Source organism: Ranitomeya variabilis, chromosome 6 (genome assembly GCF_051348905.1).
Source record: "Ranitomeya variabilis isolate aRanVar5 chromosome 6, aRanVar5.hap1, whole genome shotgun sequence".
In the NCBI taxonomy this organism is placed as follows: Eukaryota; Metazoa; Chordata; class Amphibia; order Anura; family Dendrobatidae; genus Ranitomeya; species Ranitomeya variabilis.
In genome coordinates this window covers 510,813,256-510,826,317 of record NC_135237.1, presented here as the reverse complement: position 1 = coordinate 510,826,317, position 13,062 = coordinate 510,813,256, and the positions used below count along the sequence as shown (strand labels likewise).

The 13,062-nt window shown below is 45.3% G+C and overlaps 1 protein-coding gene across 2 annotated transcripts in view; it reads left to right on the top strand.

Moving 5' to 3' along the window:
- CPQ (carboxypeptidase Q) overlaps positions 1-13,062 on the top strand; it is a 606,939-nt gene that overhangs the window by 11,697 nt on the left and 582,180 nt on the right. Inside the window, exon 1 of one of the 2 annotated variants that reach the window (XM_077270926.1) lies at positions 163-339. The exons of the other annotated variant lie outside the window; for it this stretch is intronic. The gene's annotated coding sequence lies outside the window, so the exon portion shown is untranslated. Of the gene's footprint in view, positions 1-162; positions 340-13,062 lie in introns of those variants that run through there. 2 annotated transcript variants of the gene reach the window in all.

Here is a 13,062-nt window from a genome sequence, read left to right as displayed (position 1 = left end):
TTTTCCACTACATTATGCTACTCTCTGATTAAATAGCAAACATTTTCCAACAGATTCCCTTTAAGTTACTCCTTGATGTCACTTACATTAGCAAGCTGCTTTTTTCAACAGCACTTGTATAAAGTCATGTGACCTGTAGAACGGGTTTTTCTTTTCTTCAAGGATTCTGGTTGTACTTTTGTGCTTACTCAAGTGGGTACATGGGCAGACAAGTGTCCAAGAAGAAGTGACCACTACTCATCTGACCCCCCATCCACCCGTATATATATAGTTTCTCGCATGTTGAACCAGCAAGTTAATTACACAACGGCAGAGCTCGGGTGATCTACATAGTGGTCGGTAAGCGTCTGTAATCATTGTATACATCTTCATCTGAAATGTGCAGAAAAAGCAAAACTAGTGGTAATTGGAGAGGAAGTTAGTCTGCGGCCAGGAGAGGTTGATTTTCTCTTGTGATACATCCACACAGGACTGATACACAAGTTTTCCACAGCAAAAAAAAAATCTGCACCAATTTACCCAAGTTCTTGTTACAGATTTTTTTGTTGCAGAAATGCTGCTGATTTTTTGCAGGTTTAACTCTTTGCATTGTACAGTGAGAAATAATCAGAGAAAGGGTAAATTGACATTCTGCAGATTTTAACTCTGCAACGTAGTTCAATTTAGTGTGGATGAGATTTTGTAAAAAGACCATGGACTGTTGTGGTTTTTTTTTTTAATCTGATCGGTGTGGTTTTGGACATTTTTGATGATTAAGAGGGAGGAGAAGGCAGAAGATTTTACTAAATTACATAGTAGAATGGTAAAAACTGCGAGTTCAGTCCTTTATTACATATCGGTGTTGTAAATGTAGTAAAATGTGCTGTATAAAATATTTGGTTTTGATAAAAATGTCAGATTTCTTGATTTGTGGGTTGGATGTAAATGCCAGTCCTTGCAGACAGAGCCCATCGCTGACCGGTAACATTAGACACGAAGGAAACTGAAATCGTAGGAAGCTGAGGATCCAACGGCAGAATTGTTCTATGTATAATTCTAATTAATGTAACAAGTAGCTGCTGATATTTGCTAACATTAATTAGTCCTAGGTTCTTTTGTCTTATGTGCTTTGTAAAATACAAAAATGACCCTAGAGAAAACGTGCAGAAGTTCTAGGGAGCTGGAAGAGCGGCTGTAGTCGGAGGTCGAGCAGCTCGGAGATAAAGGTGCAGTAGGTGAAATACATCAAAGAGAGAGAAATGAATAGGCTACGGCCATGTGAGCCGGCGGTATCCCCCTGTGGAGTCCCTGCTAAGTATACAGGTACCTGCATTCTGCCTGGGGAGGGTTGGGGTCAGGTAGGTTTGTGTGTAAAATTACAGTACAATTTATTTATCTACATCAGAGTAAAAAACGTTAACATGATTCACGCTTCTTTGGTTCCATTTGTTTAGGGATAATAACTAGTGATGAGTGAACGTGCTCGGAAAAAGTGTTATCTGATCATGCTCGGATGCTAAAAGAGTGACTTAGGCGTGCTCGAATAATATATATATTTTTTTAAATTTGTTTATTGATTACAGCATGAATCATACATACATTTGTTTGTATTCATTATTATCCATTAGATGCATAGAATTACCACACATAGCCATGTCTGGAATATTGTAAAGGTTACAAGCAATGCATGTCAATCATTTGTTCATATCCTATTCAAACTTTAACTACATTAACTTCTAATAAAACCTCTAAAACTAACATGCTGCCGCTTAAAGGAGAGTTCTAGATAGATTCTGCCCTGTGAGTAGATAATGGCCGCAATCTTACACCCTTTCCTTGTATATTTGTTAAGTTATTTTAAACTAAACAGTATGGCAGGAGGAGTTCCATCTTCCCCAAATCTTTTCAAATTTAGCTGGATTACCTCTATTCTGGTACAATGTCCGCTCATACGGAATAATGGAATTTACCAAGTCTACCCATGCTCTAAGAGTTGGACAAGAACCACCCATCCATCGCAGAGCCAACACCTTTCGTGCCAAAAACAGCGTCTCCCTCAGAAAAATTCCCGTATGACGATCCCAAGTCTCTGCCTCCCATACTCCAAATAAACATACCAGAGGTTCAAGTGGGACAGGGATCGACACCAGTGATGTCAATAATGTCGTTACCTCATTCCAATATTGGAAGACAATAGGACACTTCCATATCATGTGGATAAAATCTGCGTTGCTAGAATGGCATCTCAAGCAGTCTGATGAGTGTAGACGACCCATTTTAAAAAGACGAATCGGGGTCAAATAGGATTGATACATGATGTATAGTTGGGTCATCCTATTATTAACTGATGGGGAGACTTTAGTTGGGGATTCCAAGATTTCGTCCCATTCCTCTCCCAGTGTGTCTGGGAGAAGTTGTCTCCATTTCCCCTTAATTGAATCTATGGTAGATCCCTCACCCATGGATAACAGATAGGTATACAGAGAGGAGATAAGTCCCTGGAGACCCTGCGAATTAAGGATACCTATTAATGGTAAATCTGAGATAGCTCGGCCTGTACCCACATTCCGCATATGTGACTGGAAGGCTGACCTTAGTTGCAAGTAATGGAAAAACTGAGATTTTGGTATATTGTAGGTATTTTGTAACTGCTCGAAGGAAACAAAAATCCCCTGATTATGTAGATTTCTTACTGTAAGGACACCATACGATATCCAGAATTCAGTGGACGGATGACCTAGTAATACCGGAAAATAACTATTATTCCACAATGGCATTTCAGCTGCTATATCAGCAAATCCCGTTACCCTTTTAATTTGCCTCCATATTGATCGTGCTAGCCGGAGCAAAGGAAGTAAATGAGGAGCAGTAGTTCTCTCCATCTCCAAAAATCCCAGTGGACAATCAATTTTGGCTGAGTACAGAATATGGTTTTCAGAGTTAGGAAGAGTTTTCCCGGGCATCCACATATTCAACATTTTAGCCTGACCAGCAAGGTAATATAGATAGAAGTCTGGCAGGGCCGCCCCACCCCCTTGTTTGGGTCTTTGCAGGGTGGATAACTTAAGTTTAGGCCTAGTCTTTCCCCATATGAAGGATGTAGTGAGGGAATTTAGGGTTGTAAAAAAAAATTTAGGTATTATAACCGCACTGTGCTGAAAACAGTAGCTCAGCTTTGGAAGCAATATCATCTTTATGAGATTAATGCGTCCAGCCACAGATAGTGGTAGTTTGTCCCAGGTAGCAAATTTGGATTTAACCACATCCAGTAACGGAAATATATTAAGATGCAAGTCTAGGTGACTACTCTGGGACATATGTATTCCTAGATATTTAAACTTGGAGACAATGGGTAGCGGTGAGAGGGTTTCAAGGCAGGACATTGAAGTATGGGAGAGAGGCATCAGAGCAGATTTTTCCCAATTTATATAAAGGCCAGAAAATTTACTGAATCTGTCTATCATCGTTATTACTTTTGGTAATGTGTCCTCCGTTTGATCCATAAACACCACCATATCATCAGCATATAGACCGATGACGTCCACCTTATCAGCGATATGTATCCCTTTAATATCTACAGAAGACCTCATTCGTATTGCCAAGGCCTCTATCGCCAAGGCAAATAAAGCTGGGGAGAGAGGGCACCCCTGTCGAGTTCCTCTGTGCAAAGAAAACGGTGCAGACATTGAGCCATTCACCACCATTCGTGCCCTAGGTTTCGCATATAATGTACCTATCCCTCTTAAAAATTTGTTCCCAAACCCATATTTCCGTAAACATGCAACCAAGAAGGGCCATTCAAGGGAGTCAAAAGCCTTGGCTGCGTCTATCGAAGCCAATGCCCACTTGTTGTCTGGTTCCAGAGAACTATATTGTATGACCGACTGTACCCGTCTGATGTTGATAGAAGTATTTTTCCCAGGCATAAAACCGGTTTGATCCGGGTGTATGAGATCCAATATAATCTTATTTAATCTAGTGGCTAGGATTTTAGTGAAAATTTTATAATCTACGTTCACCAAAGAGATTGGTCTATATGATCCACAATCCAGAGGATCCTTCCCCTCCTTCCTGAGTACTACAATATTAGCATCATAAAACGTTTCAGGTACAGATTCCCCCTCCCATATTCCCTTAAGTACCTTTAGCAGTATAGGTGCCAGTTTGTCACGGTATTTCCTATAGAACTCAATGGGAAACCCATCAGGTCCCGGGGCCTTTCCAGTTGCCATATCTGTTATAGCTTGTTCTACCTCTTCCAGGGTAAATTCAGCTTCCATAAGGGCTCGCTGGGGTGGGCTCAGTGAGGGGAATGTTACATCCGATAAATAATCTAAGCATTCATCTGTATCAAAACCACTACTAGATTTATATAACGAGGTATAATAGTCATAGAAGCCTTGAAGTATTCCATCAGTAGAGGATACTAAAGAGCCATCAGACACCCGGATCTGCAATATTGTGTTGGAGGCATTGTGTTGGCGTACCAAGAAGGCCAAAAGTGTACTGGCCTGATTCCCCAGCTCAAAATAGGCTTGGCGAGTGAAAAATAATTTTCGCTTTGACTTAACATCTGCGTGTTGGGTATATAGTCTCTGGGAAGTGAGCCATTCGATCCTATTACTGCTGGACTGGTTGGCTATGTAAGTGGCTTCTGAGTCTTTTAATCTTTGTTCCATCTCCTCATCCTCTTTCGCCGTTACCCTCTTAATATAGGAGATAGTAGAGGACAGACATCCCCTCAAGTATGCCTTCAGGGTGTCCCAAAATAAACCGAGGTTTTGGAGTTCCGAGTGTGTTAGAATGAAACTATTCAGCTGATCAATCGTCCTATCGCTAGCGTCTATTAATTTTAACCAGAAGGGGTTCAATTTCCAGGACTTACTATTATTATTGGATTGTCCAAATTTGAGTTTAAGAATAATTGGGCTGTGATCTGAGATCCCCCGACTACCATGTTCAATACTATCCACCCATAATGCCAATCCACTCGACCCAAATATATAGTCTATTCGAGATAGTGACTGTCTAGTAGATGAGTGACAGGTGTACCCTCTGACCTCTGGGTGACCCATTCTCCACAAATCTAGCCAACCACTGCCATCCATAAACAGTGCCAATTGAGAGGGGGGTTGAGGTAAAGTGTCTCCTGATGCTACGTCATCTAATCTCAATCTATCCATGGATTGATTCATAACTAGGTTAAAGTCTCCCATGCAGATAACGTTGGCTTCCGGGTATTTTAAGGAGAAGCCTAAAGCCATACGAAGAATTGACATGTTGGCAGGGGGGGGATTATAGATACATAACAACACATACTCTCGCGAGTTGATGAATGCATGCACAAAGACAAAGCGACCCTCGGGATCACGTCTCGCCTCCTTGGCCTCCCATCTGACCTCCTTGTGTATCAGTAAAGAGACCCCTCTGGAATAACTGGTGTGGAAGGCATGCAAGGCCCATTGTACCCATGGCTTTTGCAGACATCTAGCCGTATCTCTTGTTAAATGTGTTTCTATTAATGCTACAATGTGGGGATGGCACCTTTTTATCTGAGAAAATACCTTAATTTTCTTTCTAGGGGCTTTGATACCTCGTATATTCCATGTCATACATATAATTTCAGTCCCCATGTTTACTTTTGAAGGAAGAGTTAATGCATAACATTATTATTCGGGTGCATTCCAGCAGTATCATGCAGGGCAAAGAGTTAGTATCAGCGGCAGTCTTACTTAGTAAACAATCAAAACTGGTACATAAAACCAAAAGAAACAAAAAAACTTGAACAGTAGGGGAGAGTATTTCCATTCTCCCACAGTCAGATTGAAAAGGGGATACCCTCACTGGATACAGTGTCCGGTATTGGTGACTTTTTTCACACCCCTACGGAAAGCTCTAGGTATGTTGCCTTTAATCAAGGAGTCCAGGTTAGGAATCTTCCACATTCGGACCCCCGTGAGACCGCATCCACTCAATCGCCTCCGCTGGGTCCGTGAAGAATAAGGAAGAGCCATTGTGGTCGACACGGAGCCGAGCTGGATAGAGCATAGAATAGACGATGTTCTTATCCCTGAGTTGTTTCTTAACATCCATAAATCGTGTCCGTTGCTTTTGAAGTTCCATGGAAAAATCTGGAAAGATTGATATGGTGGCATTATCGAATTTGATGAGGCCCTTCTGCCGCGCCAAGCGGAGGATGGCATCCCTGTCTCTGCAATTAAGGAGGCGTGCCAGGAGAGGTCGCGGCGGGGCCCCGGGAGGCAAAGACCTCATCGGTACCCTATGGGCCCTCTCTACCGAAAATGTTGAGGAGAATTCATCCCCCAATGAAGATTTAAGCCATTCCTCTAAGAACTGTTCAGGTCGCTGACCCTCTGACCGCTCCGGAAGACCTATAATTCGGATATTGTTGCGGCGTAGCCTATTTTCCAAATCATCTGCCTTTTGCTTCCAGGCATTTACGGATCCAGTAGCTTTAGCCAGTTTAGCCTCCATAGGAGTGATAGTGTCTTCTATGTGGGACACCCTTGTTTCAACCTCAGAAATACGTCCCCTCATAGTTTGCATGTCATGTCGCAGGCGGCCCACCTCAGAATGCACATCCTCTATTTTCTCCGTAAGAGATGATCTAGTGAGGGATATAGCCTGCATTAACTGCTCCGATGCCTGTTTAAGAGTCATTTCTTCCTCCTCCCCCTCCCCAGTACCATCAGAGGGGCGACCCCTGCGCTGAGATGATGTAGGGTTGTTTCTAAGGTTGCGTACATTATCATGGGAGTCATCTTTAGCATATTTTTTAAGCTTTTCAGCCGCTGTCGCTCCTTTAGAATGCTGCATGGCGGGTATACGTAAGGGGGATCCCACAAAGCAACCTCAAAAGTAATTGTAGATAAGCTGTGCTCTAATTTTATGGTGTTAGATGGATCGAACTCCGACCCCAGATCCTATATATATATATAGTGCTGGATTGCGCTCTAAGTCTCCGCGAGCTCGACAAATAATGAGAATCACAGGGTGGTTGTCTGGGTGATTACTTAGGTCCAATATGGCTGGGCAGGCACTCCGTTTATGGACAGAGGGGGAGCAGCGGAGAAGGGGTTAATTCCCAATGTTATGTTGCTGTCAATGAGGCGGCTGTATGACAGGGGGGGCACAGGGCCCAATATTTCAGGGCGCACACCGCACCACCCCTCTAATTTTGAATGTTTAGTTATCCCCAAAACAGCACCGCAGGTTTGAAAGGCACCGCTCCCTTTGCTGTTAGGGAGCGCGCTATATTAATGACCACTGCTCCTCGTGAGTACCGTCATCCCCCTCAGGTCTCCCAGTCTCTGCGTACCGGCCCACGTTCTCACCACTGCGATCCTGCCTCCGTCGGCTCCAGCTGGAGGAAAGTCTGGTCCCAGCAGAAAATAATGGCGCCACGTCTTGTGTTCCGGAGCGTGCGCGCCGAAGACGGCCGCCGCTGCACGTGGACTCTCCTGGCGTCTCTGTCTCCACAGCTCCCGCCGCTTCAGATTATCGCCGCAGTCGTCCGGAGCGTCAATCCCCACAGCTCCTGTATGTAGGTACCGCACCCACCGGTACCGTCCACCGCCGCCTCCTCCGGAATGAGAGGGACCCAGCTCCGGCAAGGAGCAGCACCGCGCTCCGTATGCCCTCCTCGCTCCCGCGTGCAGGTATCTCGCTGCTCTCACCAGCGAGGTCGGTCACCGCTGCTTCCAAGGTGACAGAGGGTCCGGGCTCCAGCTGGAAGTAGCGCAGTGTTCTGTGTCTCCTGGTGCGCGCTCCAGAAATGGCCGCCGTTACACGCGGGGGGCCTCCTGACCGCTTCAGCTCCCGCGGCTCCCGGCTCCACGAATCTCCGCAGCGGTCTCCCGGGAGGTCCACAGGACTCTCTAGTGTATGGGGCTCCGGTTTAGTTTAAATTCGTTCAGCCACGTTCATTATTTTATGGCAAAGTTAGTTCAGGATAATTGGAGCTCTCCTTAGGTGCTTCCTGCTTCTTCGGCTACATAGCCACGCCCCTCGAATAATATATTTGAGTCCCTGCATGTCTCGGCGCTGTTCGACAGCCCCAACACATGCAGAAATTCCCTGTTAGACAATCCCTGCATGTGTTGCAGCTGTCTAAGGGTATGGCTCCACGGTCCGGAGGGGCGGCGGTATCGCCGCAGCGGCGAAGCCGCTCGGCGCTAAGCCCCGCCCCCTTCCTGGGACGCGATGGTGCCGGATGTGTACAGTACACATCCGGGATCATCGCACCCCTCGCCATAGGGCCCTGTGATATGCCTTGCGGGGACGCTGCGTCCCCGCAAGGTGTACGGACATGCTGCGATCTGAAAAGACGCGCAGCATGTCCGGAGTCGCAGGGCCGCCGCGTGCGGGTTTCCACGCATAGTGGAGACGGGATTTCATAAAATCCCCTCCACTATGCTGGAACATCTGGACGCTGCTTGTTTGACGCTGCAGCGTCAAACAAGCAGCGTTTACTTACCGTGGAAACATACCCTAACAACCGCGAGACATGCAGCCGCAGGGACTCGAACATATTATTCGAGCACGCCGAAGTCTCTCTGTTAGCACCCGAGCATGATCGAATAACGCCTTATCCCAGCATGCTCACTCATCACTAATAATAACCAAATTGACGTCATCGTGCAGAGGAAATTCACACAGTAATGTCACCTAGAAATGACAACTCAATTAAGGTTTGGCTTAAAAGGGTTGTTCCATCTCAGATAATGTTCAGTTCTGGCTGAAGTTCTTTATCTATAAATAGCAAACTTTCCTCTACCCGCTGTCTCCACTGGCAAGTCTCCACCGGCAAGTCTCCATCGGCAAGTCTCTATCGCTGCTCCTGATGTCTGACATTGACTGCTTCTCCTGAGCGGAAGCAACTGAGCTCAGTGATTTGCTGCTGCCCTGTCAATGTGACGTCTGCACCGCAGCCAATACCAGACGCCAGGAGCAACAGCAGAGACCGGGGGAACTTGGAATGGTGAGTACAGGACAGTTTATTTAAAAAAAAATTGCAGCTGGGGCTGAACATTAACTGATTGGGAACAACCCTTTTAAGCCAAACCTTCATGGAGTTAATTGTAATTTATAGGTGACATTATTGTGTTCATTCTCTCTGCACAGTGACACCATTACCTGAAAGGTAACAACCCCTTTAAGAATACTGCAAACAGTGATGTTACAGCACAGAGGTAATGTCACAGTAAGGCCACGTTCAGTATTTGGTCAGTATTTTATATCAGTATTTGTAAGCCAAAACCAGGAGTGGGTGATCCATACAGAAGTGGTGCATATGTTTCTATTATACTTTTCCTCTGATTGTTCCACTCCTGATTTTGACTTACAAATACTGAGGTAAAATTCTGACCGAATACTGAACATGTGACCGTGGCCTTAAGGTACCTTCACATTAAGCGACGCTGCAGCGATAGCGACAACGATGCTGATCGCTGCAGCGTCGCTGTTTGATCGCTGGAGAGCTGTCACACAGACCGCTCTCCAGCGACCAACGATGCCGAGGTCCCCGGGTAACCAGGGTAAACATCGGGTTACTAAGCGCAGGGCCGCGCTTAGTAACCCGATGTTTACCCTGGTTACCAGCGTAAAATGTAAAAAAAACAAACAGTACATACTTACATTCGCGTCCCCCGGCGTCCGCTTCCTGCACTGACTGAGCGCCGGCCCTAACAGCAGAGCGGTGACGTCACCGCTGTGCTGTACTTTCACTTTCACTTTACGGCGCTCAGTCAGTGTGGGAAGCGGACGCCGGGGGACGCGAAGGTAAGTATGTAGTTTGTTTTTTTTACATTTTACACTGGTAACCAGGGTAAACATCGGGTTACTAAGCGCAGCCCTGCGCTTAGTAACCCGATGTTTACCCTGGTTACCAGTGTAAAACATCGCTGGTATCGTTGCTTTTGGTGTCAAACACGACGATACACGCCGGTCTGACGACCAAATAAAGTTCTGAACTTTGTTCAACGACCAGCGATATCACAGCAGGATCCTGATCGCTGCTGCCTGTCAAACTAAACGATATCGCTAGCCAGGACGCTGCAACGTCACGGATCGCTAGCGATATCGTTTAGTGTGACGGTACCTTTACATATACTGATGTAAAATACTGAGCAAATACTGAACATGTGATTGTGGCCTTAGAAGGACAAGTAACTAAAGCTGGCCGTACACATTACATATAACAGTTATCTTTACTGACTCCATATGAGGGCGCCAATGCTAGAATCATCTGTCAAACATCAGGTGATTGAAGCTCAACCGTCTGCTCTTTGTGTCCTTCTTCTTAATATGTCAGGGGACAATCTGGAGATCCTTATACGCATCAGATGATCAGCAGATCACGTTGACTTTGGCGGGTTCGTACTACTTTTTTCTAATGTGGCCTTAAGCTTCGGTGTTATGCACACAGTAATGTCATAGCACAAAAATAATAAGCATGATAATATGACACAATGGCTGGATCTGAACATCCAGCCCAAACACCGGGTCTCCTGACCTGAACTCACTGCTTCATTGGCATAAATGAGGCAATTAGCTGAAGCCAGGCTGCGTATTTCCCATCTGAGCATTGCACCATTTTTGATATGTGAACTTAGCCTCACTCAATGATGTTTTAGGTTTAGGTATTGTGCACACAGTGATGTCACAGAGCTCATTGCTCTGCAGTAATTCATACAGTTATGTCACAACATTAAGATAATTCTCATAGCAAAGTTACAGAGCAAGGATGAATTGAAAAAATGATGTCACCATGCAAGTATAATGCACACAGTGATGTCATAGCACAGGGGTAAGTCGAACATAGTACCACAGTTAAAGAAGTTGCTTTGTTGGTATTTGCTGACCTCTGCTTTGTTAGTATTCACATAGATAAAATTCAGAATAAATGGCATACGAGTTTCAGAAGATTACTAAATGTTCTGAATTTAAAGGGATTCTGTCGTGTAAAAAACTTAACTGGCAAATTAACTTAATTTCTGCAGGCTAATACTCAATTTCTGCAGGTTAATAGCGCTCTAAAGCCACACAGACACTGCACTAGAAGCCCGGCTACAAGGAGGAAATCAACTTTATTCCACTAAGCAGCCTTGGGTTTTCAGTCACAGGGGCGGCACCAGCACAGCTTCAGTCACCACTAGGTATACACTGAGCAGCGGCTGTAATGGGACCCTGACACTGATTGACAGCCGGCTTTATGCTGATGCATTGCTGAGCCAGTTGTCAACCAATACCGGGGTGCCGGTACAGCCGCCGCTCTCCGTATATCGAGTGGTGACTGAAGCCACGCCTCTATGACTGAAAGCCACAGGCTGTCGGAGGGAATAAATTTAATTTCTTCCAGGCAGCGGGGCTTTCAGTGCTGCGGCAGCACAGCTTCAGAATGCTATTAACCTGCAGATTAACCTCATATCTACAAGTTACTAGCGTTTTGGGATAGGACTGGTTCCTTTTAACCTTGTGAGAAGAATTGAAGCTGTAAAGGTCTCTCTGTAGAATCCACCCCTGGTTTTCTAAGTCTCACAATTGTTTGATCACTCTTTTGCCTCTGATGGATCTATCTATCTATCTATCATCTATCTATTGTAGTGCAGTGATGAGGCAGTGACCCAACAAAGTTCAAAACAAAAGTCTCTTTAATGTTCAACTCACAAAAACACAGCAAACGATCGCAGCCAGCAACCATATCCTCTAGATTGCAGCCAATAAACATGCCAGTCCACCTCCAAGACCGGTTGCTGTGGGCGACTGCACCGCCGTGTACAAAGTCTCTTTAATGTTCAACTCACAAAACACAGCACACAATATCCTCTGGATTGCAGCCAATAAACACGCCAGTCCACCTTCATGATCTGCTGTGGGCGACTGCACCGCTGTGTTAATGTTCAACTCACAGCACTACACAGTACACAATATCCTCCAGATCACAGCCGGGAACTATATCCTCAAGTTTGCAGCCAATATACACACCAGTCCACCTCCTGAGACCAGTTGCCGTGGGTGACTGCACCGATGTGTACGCTGTGTGTGCCAGGCCTTCCAGCTGCCTTGGCTGTTTGGCTCCTCTTGCCTGTGTTGCCTCACACAGGTGGAGCTCTGCAGAGCTTTCTGCTCTGTACTCCTCCAAACTGACACTGAACCTGACACAATCAAACCCTTTACTGCAGGGATTTTAAGTGGAATCTGTGGCCTTGGGCCACATGGAAAACTCGGGCTGGGAATGAAACGAACTGCCCACTACCATCCTGTAGTCCGTTTAAAAAACATAACGATTATCTATCATTCTATCTACTCTATATCTATCCATCCATCCATCCATTCATTCGTTCTTTTTCCTGTATACTTTAGAAAGTTTGTTTTACAATATTGCTTTCTGATAGCCGGAGCAGACCGATGAGCTGCAGTCCCACCATGTCTGGGGGCTGGAGGCTGCTTACGTCTGATATACGCTCCCCATATCTAGACATGGCTCTTTTCATTACTCATTAACAAGTAATTTCCTGCTGTATGATTACACAGTGCCAGTAATAACTAGAAGTCATTTTGCTCTACAGAAGCCAGTGAATCAGAGAAACAAATGTGACTGTGACTCAAAGTTGAACCCTCCTCCTTCGGCCCGAACAGTAGACGTCGTCTTATGACTTTCATGCCAAGAGTGTTGTTTTCCCAGAACCCCCTCTCTGCAGTTCCAGAACCCCCTGTGCTTTTGGGGAATTCTGGGCATGCAGACTTTTATCTCCTTCTCCGCAGCAGCAGCCGCTCTTGTTGCCAGTAAAGTTTAGCGGCTTGTATTTGCATTTGTTCCATTTGACATTACATTTTGGAATTGTAGTCTTCGCTCCGAATTCATATCTTACCAGCACAGACTCAAAGGTTGACAGCTGCTGGATTCCCACGTAAGGACACTAACCCAGTTTCGGTGGGAAACAATAAAACAAACAGCTCATATGGGAGCGATGCTTAGTAATGGAGGGATTACACTAAGTGATGCCGGCTACATGCTGAGAATTACGACTAACACCAGTTTACTGCATAGGACATTTGTGC